Raw genomic sequence first — 13,701 nt, forward strand, 5'->3', positions numbered from 1 at the left:
TTTCGTGGGAAAGTTCTCTCTCTTTCTCTCTCTCTTTTTTTCCCTCCCTCTGGCTATCCCACAGTTTGGGTTTCTATCTCACATTAGCTCCCTCAGATTGTCTTCAGGGCATTCAGGCCCAGTCCTTACCATAAGCATGCAACCCACATTTCCCTGTCCAGTTCCCGCTCACTAGTGGCAGATGCAAGTGTGTGGGCTACTTCTTCACTGAGAGTTGCGGTTTAGGTGCATATTCCATGGAGTTGTTTGTTTGTTTGTTTTCCTCCCAGTTATGTTGCCTTCTGAGATTCCAAGACTCTCCACAGACCCTCCAGTGAGAGGATTTCCTGCTGTTTGGAAACTTCTTCTTGACTCCCTCCCCAGGATGGGTCTCTGTCCCTAACTCTTATGTCTCTCTTTTTGTCTTTTATATTTTGTCCTACCTCCTTTTGAAGAGAATGGGCTGCCTTTCTGGGTGCCTGGTGTCTTCTGCGAGCATTCAGAAGTTGTTTTGTGGAATTTGCTCAGCATTCAAAGGATCTTTTGATGAATGTGTGGGGGAGAAAATGGTCTCCCCATCCTATTCCTCCACCATCTTAGGACTGCCTCCCCTGTACCAATGTTTTTGTACATTATTGTGCTCTCTCTCTCTCTTCCTCTCTCTATTTGTGCCTTTTTTTTTTTTTTTTTGTAACATCAGACTGAATCCCAAATATTTATTGTTCCCTAAACATTTCTTTGCAGATTCCCATATGCTTCTTGGATGGGTGTTAAGATGCACTACCTAGGCCCTCCTTTCAGGATCAATGTACTCCTTCCAGCTACTGAAAGTGTGCTTGTTGCTAATGACTATCAAGAACTATGATGGATCTGAGATTTTACTCTACTTGCAAGCTACTAAGTTAGCCTATCAAAGTATCATGCATACTAGTAGAAGACATAAGACTCCTGATTCAGATATAGAGGATACTTTGTTACTCAGTGTAATTGTAGTAATCAGCACATCAGCACCATTTCCCAAAACACAGCATAAAGAGAGAACGATGATATGTGTATGTGGTGAGCAGCATAATATAAGAGGGGACCTTAACAAAGTGAAGTTCATCTTTTCTAATGTGCTGTAACATGCCTTCCCTTGGTTCTAGATAGAGGCATAATCTTTCTTCTACTGGACAGTAGGCATTATTTTACTTCAGAGGGACATACTATTTCAATCTTCCAAGGGTTCACTTGCAGAAACACCTACAAAGATAGTCAGGAACAAAGAGGAATTAGTATGTCACTCTCCAATGTATCAGTCACATTCAGGCACTCAGTCATGTCTGACTCTTTGCTACTCCATGGACTGTATTAGCCCACCGGGCTCCTCTGTCTGTGGAATTTCCCAGCAAGAATCCTGGAGTGGGTCGCCATTTCCTCCCCCAGTGGATCCTCCCTACCCAGGGATCAGACCCATGACTCCTGTGTTCCCTATGTTGGCAGGTGGGTTCTTTACCACTGAGCCACTCATGCAGCCTCATCAACTATACAGAAACATCAGAGGCCAAAAGAATGTGACATTGCACATGGAGGAAAACAGCTGCCTCACCCACCCTGATACTTCTCACCTCAGGCAGCCAGTATTCAGAGTGTGGTGATATCGGAATTCAGAGACACATCTCTGATTCTCTTACTCCAGTTGGTGCAATTCTGCAATGACCACTGAGAGAGTTTTATGAACCCTCAGTTGCTACTATAGCAAGTTAATCATTCTCTCCGCTTAATTCCTATTCCATCAATCCCCTACACTGCCCCCCCCAACAGAGAGCACTCCCCCTAGTAACTTCCTGCATACAAATCTCCATTTTAAGATGTTTCCTACCTAAGACAGTTTCTCACTTTGCAGCCAATGATCTACTCCCTATCGTACTCATGCAGAAGCATGACTCTCAGAATCACAGCTGGAAGAGTAATGAGCCTTCAACTTCCCCAGAACTGATGTGTGAACCTGAATTAGTTCAGAAAATAATTTTATTTTGTTTTAAGAGTAACTTTTTGTTTGGTAGTTACAGAAATATTCCATATACCTACTTTGTTCCCAAATATGTATAGCTTTCCTTAACTATTAATGTTCCCCACCAGAGTGATTTTTGTTACAATTAATGAACCTATGTTGATATACCAATATCATCCAAAGATCATAGATTAAAAGGTTCTTCTCTTAGTGTTGTACATTCAGTGGGTTTGGACAAATTTGTTATGGTATATATCCCTTATTATTGTATCATACAGAGTATTTTCATTGCCTTAAAATTCCTTGTTCTCCATTAATTCATCTTTTCCTTCCCCACCTCTGGCAACCATAAGTTTAGTGTGTCCATAATTTTGTTTTTTACCAAATAAGGTAGAGTTGAAATCACATAGCATGTAGTCTTTTTAGATTGGCTTCTTTTACTTAGTAATATGTGTTTGAGTGGCTTTTCATAACCTAAGCTCATTTCTTTTTTAGTGCTGAATAATATTCCATTGTCTGGATGTATTATAATTTGCATTATATGTTTCATAGTTGTAGTAGAGTTCTTGAATATCCTTTTCTTTAAGGTTTTTAAAATACCATTTATTTCTTAAAAGTTAACATGTGCATAAAAGAAGCCTTTTCATACTGTTCATGGGGTTCTTAAGGCAAGAATACTGAAGTGGTTTGCCATTCCCTTTTCCAGTGGACCACATTCTGTCAGACCTCTCCACCATGACCTATCTGTCTGGGGTGGCCCCACACAGCATGGCTTAGTTTCATTGAGTTAGACAAGGCTGTGGTCCATGTGGTCAGATTGGCTAGTTTTCTGTGATTATGGTTTCAGTGCGTCTGCCCTCTGATGCCCTCTCACAACACCTAGTGTCTCACTTGGGTTTCTTACCTTGGACATGGGGTATCTCTTCATGGCTGCCCCAGAAAAGTGCAGTCACTGCTCCTTACCTTGGACAAGGTAACCCCTCCTGACCTTGAATGTGAAGTAGCTCCTCTCGGCCCTCCTGTGCCAATGCAGCTGCAGCACATGGGGGCGGCACCCGAGAGGAGGTACTCCATGCTCGAGGTCAGGTACAGTGGCTGAGACGAGCTACCCCATGCCTGGAAGAAGCACAAGCTGGAATCAAGATTGCCAGGAGAAATATCAAAAACCTCAGATATGCAGATGACACCACCCTTATGGCAGAAAGTGAAGATGAACTAAAAAGCTTCTTGATGAAAGTGAAAGAGGAGAGTGAAAAGTTGGCTTAAAGCTCAACATTCAGAAAACTAAAATCATGGCATCTGGTCCCATCACTAATTGGGAAATATATGGGGAAACAGTGTTATACTTTATTTTGGGGGGACTCCAAAATCACTGCAGATGGTGACTGCAGCCATGAAATTAAAAGACACTTACTCCTTGGAAGGAAAGTTATGACCAACCTAGATAGCATATGCAAAAGCAGAGACAATATTTTGCCAACAAAGGTCCATCTAATCAAGGCCATGGTTTTTCCAGTGGTCATGTGTGGATGTGAGAGTTGGACTGTGAAGAAAGCTGAGCACTGAAGAATTGATGCGTTTGAACTGTGGTGTTGGAGAAGACTCTTGAGAGTCCCTTGGACTGCAAGGAGATCCAACCAGTCCATCCTAAAGGAAATCAGTCCTGAGTGTTCATTGGAAGGAATGATGTTGAAGTTTAAACTCCAATACTTTGTCCACCTCACGCGAAGAGTTGACTCATTGGAAAAGACTGTGATGCTGGGAGGGATTGGAGGCAGGAGGAGAAGGGGATGACAGAGGATGAGATGGCTGGATGGCATCACCGACTCGATGGACATGAGTTTGAGTGAATTCTTGGAATTGGTGTTGGACAGGGAGGCCTGGCGTGCTGCTATTCATGGGGTCACAAAGAGTCAGACACGACTGAGTGACTAAACTGAACTGAATAAGGAACCGAAAAACACAACAAACAAACAAATAGTATTTCATAATCACTACAGTTTACAGTTTGATGTGTCCTTCTAGTTCTCGTTTTACTATCTTTTTGTGTATGTGTATATATTGTAGTATTTATTGTCCTTTTACTCCAGTGTTGGAGGTTTCTTTGCTATATACTCAAGCTCAGAAATTGAAAAGAAGCTTTTTAAAAATCTTCTTTGAAGACTGTAATAAAATGGAGGAAACATTGAGGCTAGCCCATCACCACCACTTTTCCTCCCTTACCAAATATGTTCCTCCTTAGTTAAGAATATATTATTGAAAAGAAAAAAGAAGTAAAACAAACAAATAAATAAACATTTTAAAGAAGAAGATATTCTTAAAAATATGAATCATGAGATTCTGTAAAATAAATGCATTTTAATTCTTACAGGGAGAAGCATAAATGTTATATTACTGTTAGGTAGTTAGAATAGGGAAAATGAGTCCAAAATGGCGGTGGCTAAAAGACAGGAAGGGAAAAGCCCACAAAACCAGAACAGAGGAAGGTCAAAGGAAGGTCTGAGGACCAGAGTGAGGACTTCAGGTAGAATAGCACTCCTGACTAAACCCAATTTGCATAGAGCAGGCCCAGGGGGAAGAAAAAAACATATAAAAAGAGAAGCCAGAGGGCTCTCTCTCTCTCTCCTACGTTAGTACACTCTTCCCCCAACTTGGCCCCCCCCCCCCCCCCCCGCCCCCGGGGGCACAACGCCCCCCCCCACTGCCAGCCCCCGCAAGCACACTGGAGAGCTCCTCCACTGTCTTCTCTTCTTTGAGGATGGATTCTCCTGCTATCTTCTAAATAAAATAGAGCTGTAACACTGATTTGTCTAAGGGCTATGACACAGTTTGTTCAAGACCCAAGAGCTGTGACACGCCAAGGGCTTTAATGTCCATTGCCCCAAATCATTGTTGTGATGAGACAAGAACCGAGAAACATACACTCACTTGACATTACTATGATGAAGAATTTTAAAAATGTTTATTTTCAATAATATTTGTAGTTTTAAAATCCAAAGAATTTTATAGGAGAATCACACCAAGGGTAATTATGTGATTACTCTAAGGGATAGATGATTAACTTTTGTTTAATTTAACTGTATACTCAGCATAATTCATTTTATAAGATGTTAGTATAAAATAACTTTAAGTTCTTATACGTGTGTGTGAAATATATTAGATAGGCTTGAGTTAAAAATTTTTAAGCACTACATTTAGTAATTAAATGCTTAAAAGTATTTTACTCAAGCCTGTCTAATTGTAAGCTGCTTCTAAATTTTCATTAAACACACACACACAAAAAGATTTACAGTTTTAAATTGATTTTGACTGATAGAAAATACATGATGTGCTTATGAAAAGTGAAGGTTTTATCTCAGTAGAGTGGCTACAAGAAAAAAAAAATGAAATAAAGTGAAGAAATTTTCTAACTCTATAGAAATTTATAGCATGTCATGTTTATCAGGTAAGAGAATATTGAAACTACCATATTTCAATGAAATCACACCCTGTATTTCATCAACAAAGGAAAATCCAAGGGGTAGGAAGTTACTAGTAAAACTGTTTATATTTAATGACTTTACAGATAGTATAGGACACATTTCTAACCTTAAAAATGTTTTGGCTAATATTGCCAAAAATCACTGTCTCCATGGTAATAGTCACTTTAAAAAATGATTTAAAATAATAATAGCAAAAGAGGATGCAATCCTCCAACATGTAAAATATAAATTGCATAAAATCTTCTGCTGATTTATTGAGGAAAATGTTTACAGATTAAAAACACCATTCTAAAATTAGACCTAACAGAATCCTGAACATTTCAAATTCAGTTTAATCAAATATATGACAAATTTAATACTTGATGTGGAGGAGCATGTTATTTTTAAATATATGTTAAATTATCTTCAAGTGTAGGAGGGGCTTTATTCATTAAGTAATTTTCAGATGAAATTCTTCATATTGCTACACTCAACCTCCAGAGTAGAAGTTGTATTTCATTTACTTAAAAGAAAGCACTTGTTTTGATCCCTGGAAAATTGCAAATGATGTACTGAGGAGATGTCATGATAAATGTAGAAGTTTAGTTTACATTTGGGTTCTCATTGTTCCCATTTTATTGAAAAAAATTGAAGAAAGCTTGCTTAGATAGGCAACCAGGAGGAGCACCATTCAGGAATTACTTTCAAATGGGGTTAGGTTCTACCCACTTGGTGTTTTGTGCACCCTTGTCCACAGAAAGAAGTTTTAGGCTTGGGTGACAGTGAAGATGGAAAATCCAACAGACTCCCTCTAGTTAAGTGTCAGGTAAAATTCTTAAGTACATGTTTCCCATCCTATGTTGAATCTCTTGGAACCTTGAACATTTGTACACTGCACAATAGGAATGAATCAGAAAAAAAGAAAAAAAAAATCCAGCAATAATAGTACAAAATATTAAAAAGAATTTCTTTGTGTCATTTCATAAATCAGAATGATTTATAAAATCAGAATGATGTATAATAATGAACATTTGATCCCAAGAATGATGTCAGTTGGCTTCATTTGTTTGTATTTTTTATTAAATACAAATGCCCAATTTTTGATGTCTCAGTGTATTGCTACTTCGTTAAAGCCCATTAACTACTATCAGGTAAACTTTTTTTTTTAAGTGTCTGTTTGTAATGTTTCTATGAAAGTTAAATTTGTTCACGCTTTATATAGCTTTTTATTTATTTAGATTTTATTTTCATAGCTATATTTTAGGATACTTATGAGAAAATTTATAGTTTCTATTTTTTAGGAACTGACATAACATTATTTGGGATATAATAGATCATTAGTAAATATCTGTTGGAACATTTATTTGGGTTTTATCCTGTATCCTGTATACTTTTCTAAAATGAATAACTACAAGGTTGTATAAGTCTAGAATTTACTATTATAAGTTTAAAAATATTGTTTCTTAAAAAATACATATAGTTAAATAGTATTTCAATTACATATGCTGCTGCTGCTGCTGCTGCTAAGTCGCTTCAGTCATGTCCAACTCTGTGCGACCCCATAGACGATAGCGATGCTCACAGAAGGACTGCAGAACAGGGTGTGGACTGGGGAGGGTTTACAAGGTAGTATCATCCTAAAGGAGGGAATCAACTTTTGTTACAGTAAATACACAGAGCCCCACACAAAGCCTTATCCATTACGAACCAAAAGGTTTACGCCACTGGAGAAGTGATAGACATGCTGTCACTGCCAGAGCCAGGATGAAGACCTGGAGAAATTTCCTGGAAAAGAAACCTCTACTCATAGAAGTGAGATAGGAAAGAATACTGGACCAGAGATACTATGTTAATAGCATTCAAAGTCTTCCACCACTGCAAGAGGAGCAGGGACTACTTTCTCTTATAGTAACTACCAAAGATGCTAATTAGATGTTAGCTGCAGTAGAAAAGAGACAGGACCACTGAGAATAGACCTCTCCTGAGACCCGAGATAAGTTTGAATCTAGTATTTAAAGAATTACCTCTAAGTGCCAGGTAACAGCAAAATTGTTACAATCCTGGGGAAAAACAAGAGTGTGGAAATTGATAGCCTCTGTGGCACGAGCACAGCAACCTATTAGTAAGAGTCAAAGCAATAAACAAACTCAGATCCTGACCCAGGCTTATAGATGTCTCCAATGTTGCTGCTGCTGCTAAGGCGCTTCAGTTCAGTTCAGTCGCTCAGTCGTGTCTGACTCTTTGCGACCCCATGAATCACAGCACGCCAGGCCTCCCTGTCCATCACCAACTCCCGGAGTTCACCCAGATTTACGTCCATCGAGTCAGTGATGCCATCCAGCCATCTCATCCTCTATCGTCCCCTTCTTCTCCTGACCCCAATCCCAGTTGTGTCCAACTCTGTGCGACCCCATAGATGGCAGCCCACCAGGCCCTGCCTTCTCTAGGATTCTCCAGGCAAGAACACTGGAGCGGTTTGCCATTTCCTTCTCCAATGCATGAAAATGAAAAGTGAAAGTGAAGTTGCTCAGTCGTCTCCGGCTCTTCCCGACCCCATGGACTGCAGCCTACCAGGCTCCTCGGTCTATGGGATTTTCCAGGCAAAAGTACTGCAGTGGGTTGCCATTGCCTTCTCCGTCAATAACATATACTATAACTATAATAAGCTTTCAAGTTTGGGGGTCATTTAAGAATATTAAATACTAAAATACTTAACTAAATATGTTTTTTTTTTAATTCTGTGGGACAAAATATATTTTATATAGGACTAATCCATTCTGAAGGAGATCAGCCCTGGGATTTCTTTGGAAAGAATGATGCTTAATGCTGAAACTCCGGTACTCTGGCCACCTCATGTGAAGAGTTGACTCATTGGAAAAAACTCTGATGCTGGGAGGGATTGGGAGAAGGAGGAAAAGGGGACGACAGAGGATGAGATGGCTGGATGGCATCACTGACTCTATGGACGTGAGTTTGAGTGAACTCCAGGAGTTGGTGATGGACAGGGAGGCCTGGCGTGCTGTGATTCATGGGGTCGCACAGAGTCGGACACGACTGAGCGACTGAATTGAACTGAACTGAATAATTATATTACTGATGATGTCATATGATTAGCATCAGAATGACTTTAACACAGATTTTCTATTGAAAATGAGAGATCAGTTAAACAATTTTACAGAAGTTATTTAAATTACAAGATTAATTTATTTTTTGAAATTAATGTTGCTAAAATAACTATTAAAGAAAACAATTTAGGTTATACAAGCAATCTAATACTTCACAAAGGTGACAGTGTCCTTTGGGAGAACTGCAAAATGGGGCAGAAAGCAGGAAGTATTTTTTTAGGATAACGAATAAATACCAAGGAAGAGAAAAATATGAAATATTTGATTGGCTGGGGCCACATTGTCAATCTTATTGGTGGTGAAAAAGGAGAAGGAAATAAATATAGGGTTCAGAGATGGCTTGTGGTTTGGGGATTAGCTGAATGGATATATTGCGTTTCTTGTCAAGTAGAGCATTTAAGTGAAGAAAGTGAAAGTGTGGAGCATTTGTAGGGACAGGAAAATTATCTACATTTGCTGACATGTTCCCTGGCCAGCAGAGACTCCATCCTGGAACTAGAAATTATTTCAACACATTTGTAAGAAAAATTTTTCGTTATGTACCTATTACATATTTTTTAAAGTACTGTAAAAATATATTTCTAAACTGAAACTGATATAGGTAAAGTTAGGCAATGCATTGCTGTGACATACATGGAAACATGTTTAGTCATATAGTAGAAGATATAGTGAAGAAGGAAATGGCAACCCACTCCAGTATTCGCTGGGAGAACGTGGTGGACAGAGGAGCTTGGCGAACTACAGTTGGTGGAGTTGCAAAGAGTCAAATATGGCTTAGTGATTCAACAATAACAAAATAAGATGCAACAATAGAACAAAAATAAGCCAGGCTTTTTTTTTTTTTTTTTAAGCCAGAAAGTAGTTTTTCACTGATGAAGTAACATTTATCCAAGAGAATATGGGGGAAGGAATCACTCAGAATGTAAGACTGGGACTTCCCTGGTGGGCCAATGGCTAAGACACCACACTCCCAATGCAGGGGTCCTTGGTTCAATCCCTGGTCAGGTAACTAGATGCCACAAGCTGCAACTAAGAGTTCATATGCTGCAACTAAAGATCCTGCATGCCACAACTAAAAAATATTTTAAAAAGATCCTGCATGCCACAGTGAAAATTGAAGATCTGGCATACCACAACTAACTCTTGGCACAACCAAATAAATAAATAAAAATAAATATTATTATAAATATGTGAGATTGTATCTCTGGCTAATAATTGTCTTCCTCAGTCATTAGAATGCCTACATTAGATTTGATTTGCTCTTTTGTCCCCCATTTTTATTATTTTTTAGTTTTGCTAATACATTTGTATTATCTTTTTACTTACATGTCATCATAGAATTGAAAACACTGATATATTCATTTTTTATTTTAAATCATGTATATAATCTTTTCTGTAGTCATTCTTAATTATGCCTCATGTAAATGCTTGAGATGAATTAACATTTACCAATATAAAGTATAATAATGAAGTTCAGTAGATACATTATTATAAATTTTTTCTATATATTTTCACAATTTCCCATTTGTGTGAATGAGAAAGACATTTTTATTTGGAGTTTGTTAAATTAGATAAGTAAAAAACACAGTAGAATAAAATATTAATCCTATTTATCTAGTCTTTTTAAAGTTTTAAGCATTCCCTATATTTTATAGTTTCAGTACTTATGCTCCATGTTGAGACAGAGATGAATATGGATATTTACCATCTCTTCACACTACCTTTTATATTCCTTCTTTTATAACAGGAAAAGTATATTTAAAAAACACACATACACACATTTGTTATATCCCTATGTAGCTATGAGTAAAAATTAAGTTCTGAAAATGAGAAGCATGCATATGAATTATGAAAAGTGAAAGCAATGTAGAGGCCATCTTCCCATGGCTGTGAAAGCTAGAATGAAAGATTTTAGGTCTAGTTGTGGCTGCCAGTCTCCCTATTCATGGATCTGCTTCCTAGCTATTAGGCAGCTGAGGGTGAGATAAGCGGTTGTAAAAATAATGACAGATGCTTTTTGACCTTTGGAATTCAGCTACATTAGATTTATCTTGAAATTAATAGTCACACATTAGTCCACAGACTAATTCCTTCCAGTCTGTTAATGATATAAGAAGCTTATGATCTGTAGTAAGCAATTTTCTGCCTAAAACACTAAGACTTATTTCTGTTTCTTTTACTGAACCTCAGCTCTTTCAGACATTGTCTGGCATCATTTGTACCTAAGATACAGTCTCCCGATGATACAGTCAAACTTTTTTCTTTAATTATGGTCTGAATTATTATTTTTTCCAACGAAGATTTATTTCGGTTTGATGTTGAATCACTTTGTCTTTCTGTAATCAAATTATCTATACTGAGCAAGAGTCTCTAGGGACTTTTGCATTGAAAATGTGATTATGTAGTTAGTCAATATTGTAAAGAATACTGATGTCAAATTTTGCTCCTAGTCATTTCTTAAATTAAGTATGACTTAACGAATCTCTCTCAGTATTGACTTTAAGCTCACATGCTTAAAATGATTAATAAAAATAAAATGATTAATTAAATAAAATGATTAATTAAACTTAACAGTCATGGTTTGCTCTACCATTCATATTGTCTAGGTTTTGGTTCAAAGATATAAAGCTTAAGGTCAAAGAGTTTATGGGTTCAGATAACAGCTGGACAAAGAAAGGAACTATATTTCTCTCATGTTTTGTTTCATTTATTGTAAATTTATTCAACTCCAACATTACCCCTTGCAATTTAGTGTGTGTAAATTGATTTTAAAATTTGTTATAGAAGATTTTTGTAAGATCATCATCAAATGATGAAATCAATAATAAATGAAAAAAAACTTTAAGATGTTCAAAAGCAAAAAATATTTGAGTTATATATATTGATAATAAAAATATATAAAATTGATAAAGAAGAATTTACTTGCCAAAAGATTGCATGTTGGTAATGACCAGTGGTCATGTATGGATGTGAGAGTTGGACTGTGAAGAAAGCTGAGCGCTGAAGAATGGATGTTTTTGAACTGTTGTGTTGGAGAAGACTCTTGATAGTCCCTTGGACTGCAAGGAGATCTAACCAGTCCATTCTAAAGGAGATCAGCCCTGGATGTTCTTTGGAAGGAATGATGCTGAAGCTGAAATTTCAGTACTTTGGACACCTCATGTGAGGAGTTGACTCATTGAAAAAGACTCTGATGCTGGGAGGGATTGGGGGCAGGAGGAGAAGGGGAGACAGAGGATGAGATGGCTGGATGGCATCACCGACTCGATGGACATGAGTTTGGGCAAACTCCGGGAGTTAGTGATGGACAGGGAGTCCTGGCATGCTGCCATTCATGGGATCGCAAAGGGTCAGACACGACTGAGCGACTGAACTGAACTGAACTGAACTGAATGTTGGTATGGGTATAGAATGATGAGGATTATGATTTAGAGAATCTAGGTAACAGAGATTAAAAATCACCGACTTAGTGAAGAAAGCATAGACATAGTTACATTTCAATTGCAGTTTCAGCCGATATTTAATTAGCTGTTTAATTTTGGGTATGTACTTAATCCTTCTGAATCTCTTTCTTCTTATAAAAAATAGGTACTGATAAAATCATTTTGCAAGTGTGAAAGTCAAATAAAAATAAATAGGTATATTCTACAAACATTAAAGTCTTATTAAGATGATGTAATTTTATCTATTTTGTGATTAATATGTTTTTCAAAAACATTCAGTGTAGATTTACTGTTTTCAGAAATTTTACTTTGAGTCTCCTTTAAATGTTTTCTTTAATTCTTGCCAGTCATTTATAATTATTAAAGCTATGGTAATATTGCATTTAGTCAGACTGTGAGCCATTAACAAAAGATAACACTTTGTGTCCCACAGAATGCAGATTTGTTAGTTTACTGGAAAGGATCCCAAATGTAAACTGCTGGTTGAGTATTAAGGAGCTTTGCACTTAAAATGATAGATCAAACATATTCTTCATCTCTCAATAGGAGAGGTTGAAAAAAGTATGCTCTTGATCTACTACCTTTAAGTTAGATTTTTAAAAAGATCAGTGGAAACTTTACCACAGAATTGTGTAGGAGTAGCCTTCAACTGAAAAGAGAGCAAATATACAAAGAACAGATGCCAAAATACTTGCTGTGAGGAGACACCAAGAATATAAATAAAAATTTGGTCAAAATCAGTGGACAATGAAGGGATGTTTATTAGTTTTCTGTTGCTGAAGAACTGATGTTTTTGAATTGTGATGCTGGAGAAGACACTTGAGAATCTCCTGGACTGCAAGGAGATTAAACCAGTCATTCCTAAAGGAAAGCAACTATGCATATTCATTGGAAAACTGATGCTGAAACTCATCTCACATGCTAGTAAAGTAATGCTCAAAATTCTCCAAGCCAGGCTTCAGCAATACGTGAACCGTGAACTCCCTAATCTTCAAGCTGGTTTTAGAAAAGGCAGAGGAACCAGAGGTCAAATTGCCAACATCCGCTGGATCATGTAAACAGCAAGAGAGTTCCAGAAAAACATCTATTTCTGCTTGATTGACTATGCCAAAGCCTTTGACTGTGTGGATCACAATAAACTGTGGGAAATTCTGAAAGAGATAGGAATACCAGACCACCTAACCTGCCTCTTGAGAAATCTGTATGCAGGTCAGGAAGCAACAGTTAGAACTGGACATGGAACAACAGACTGGTTCCAAATAGGAAAAGGAGTACGTCAAGGCTGTTTATTGTCACCCTGCTTAGTTAACTTATATGCAGAGTACATCATGAGAAATGCTGGACTGCAAGTAACACAAGCTGGAATCAAGATGGCCGGGAGAAATATCACTAACCTCAGATATGCAGATGACACCACCCTTATGGCAGAAAGTGAAGAGGAGCTAAAAAGCCTCTTGATGAAAGTGAAAGAGGAGAGCGAAAAAGTTGGCTTAAAGCTCAACATTCAGACAACGAAGATCATGGTATCCGGTCCCATCACTTCATGGGAAATAGATGGGAAAAAAAGTACAAACAGTGTCAGACTTTATTTTCGGAGGCTCCAAAATCACTGGAGATGGTGATTGCAGCCATGAAATTAAAGGACGCTTACTCCTTGGAAGAAAAGTTATGACCAACCTAGACAGTATATTCAAAAGCAG

This window comes from Oryx dammah, unplaced genomic scaffold (assembly GCF_014754425.2).
Source record: "Oryx dammah isolate SB20612 unplaced genomic scaffold, SCBI_Odam_1.1 HiC_scaffold_2, whole genome shotgun sequence".
NCBI classification, from domain to species: domain Eukaryota; kingdom Metazoa; phylum Chordata; class Mammalia; order Artiodactyla; family Bovidae; genus Oryx; species Oryx dammah.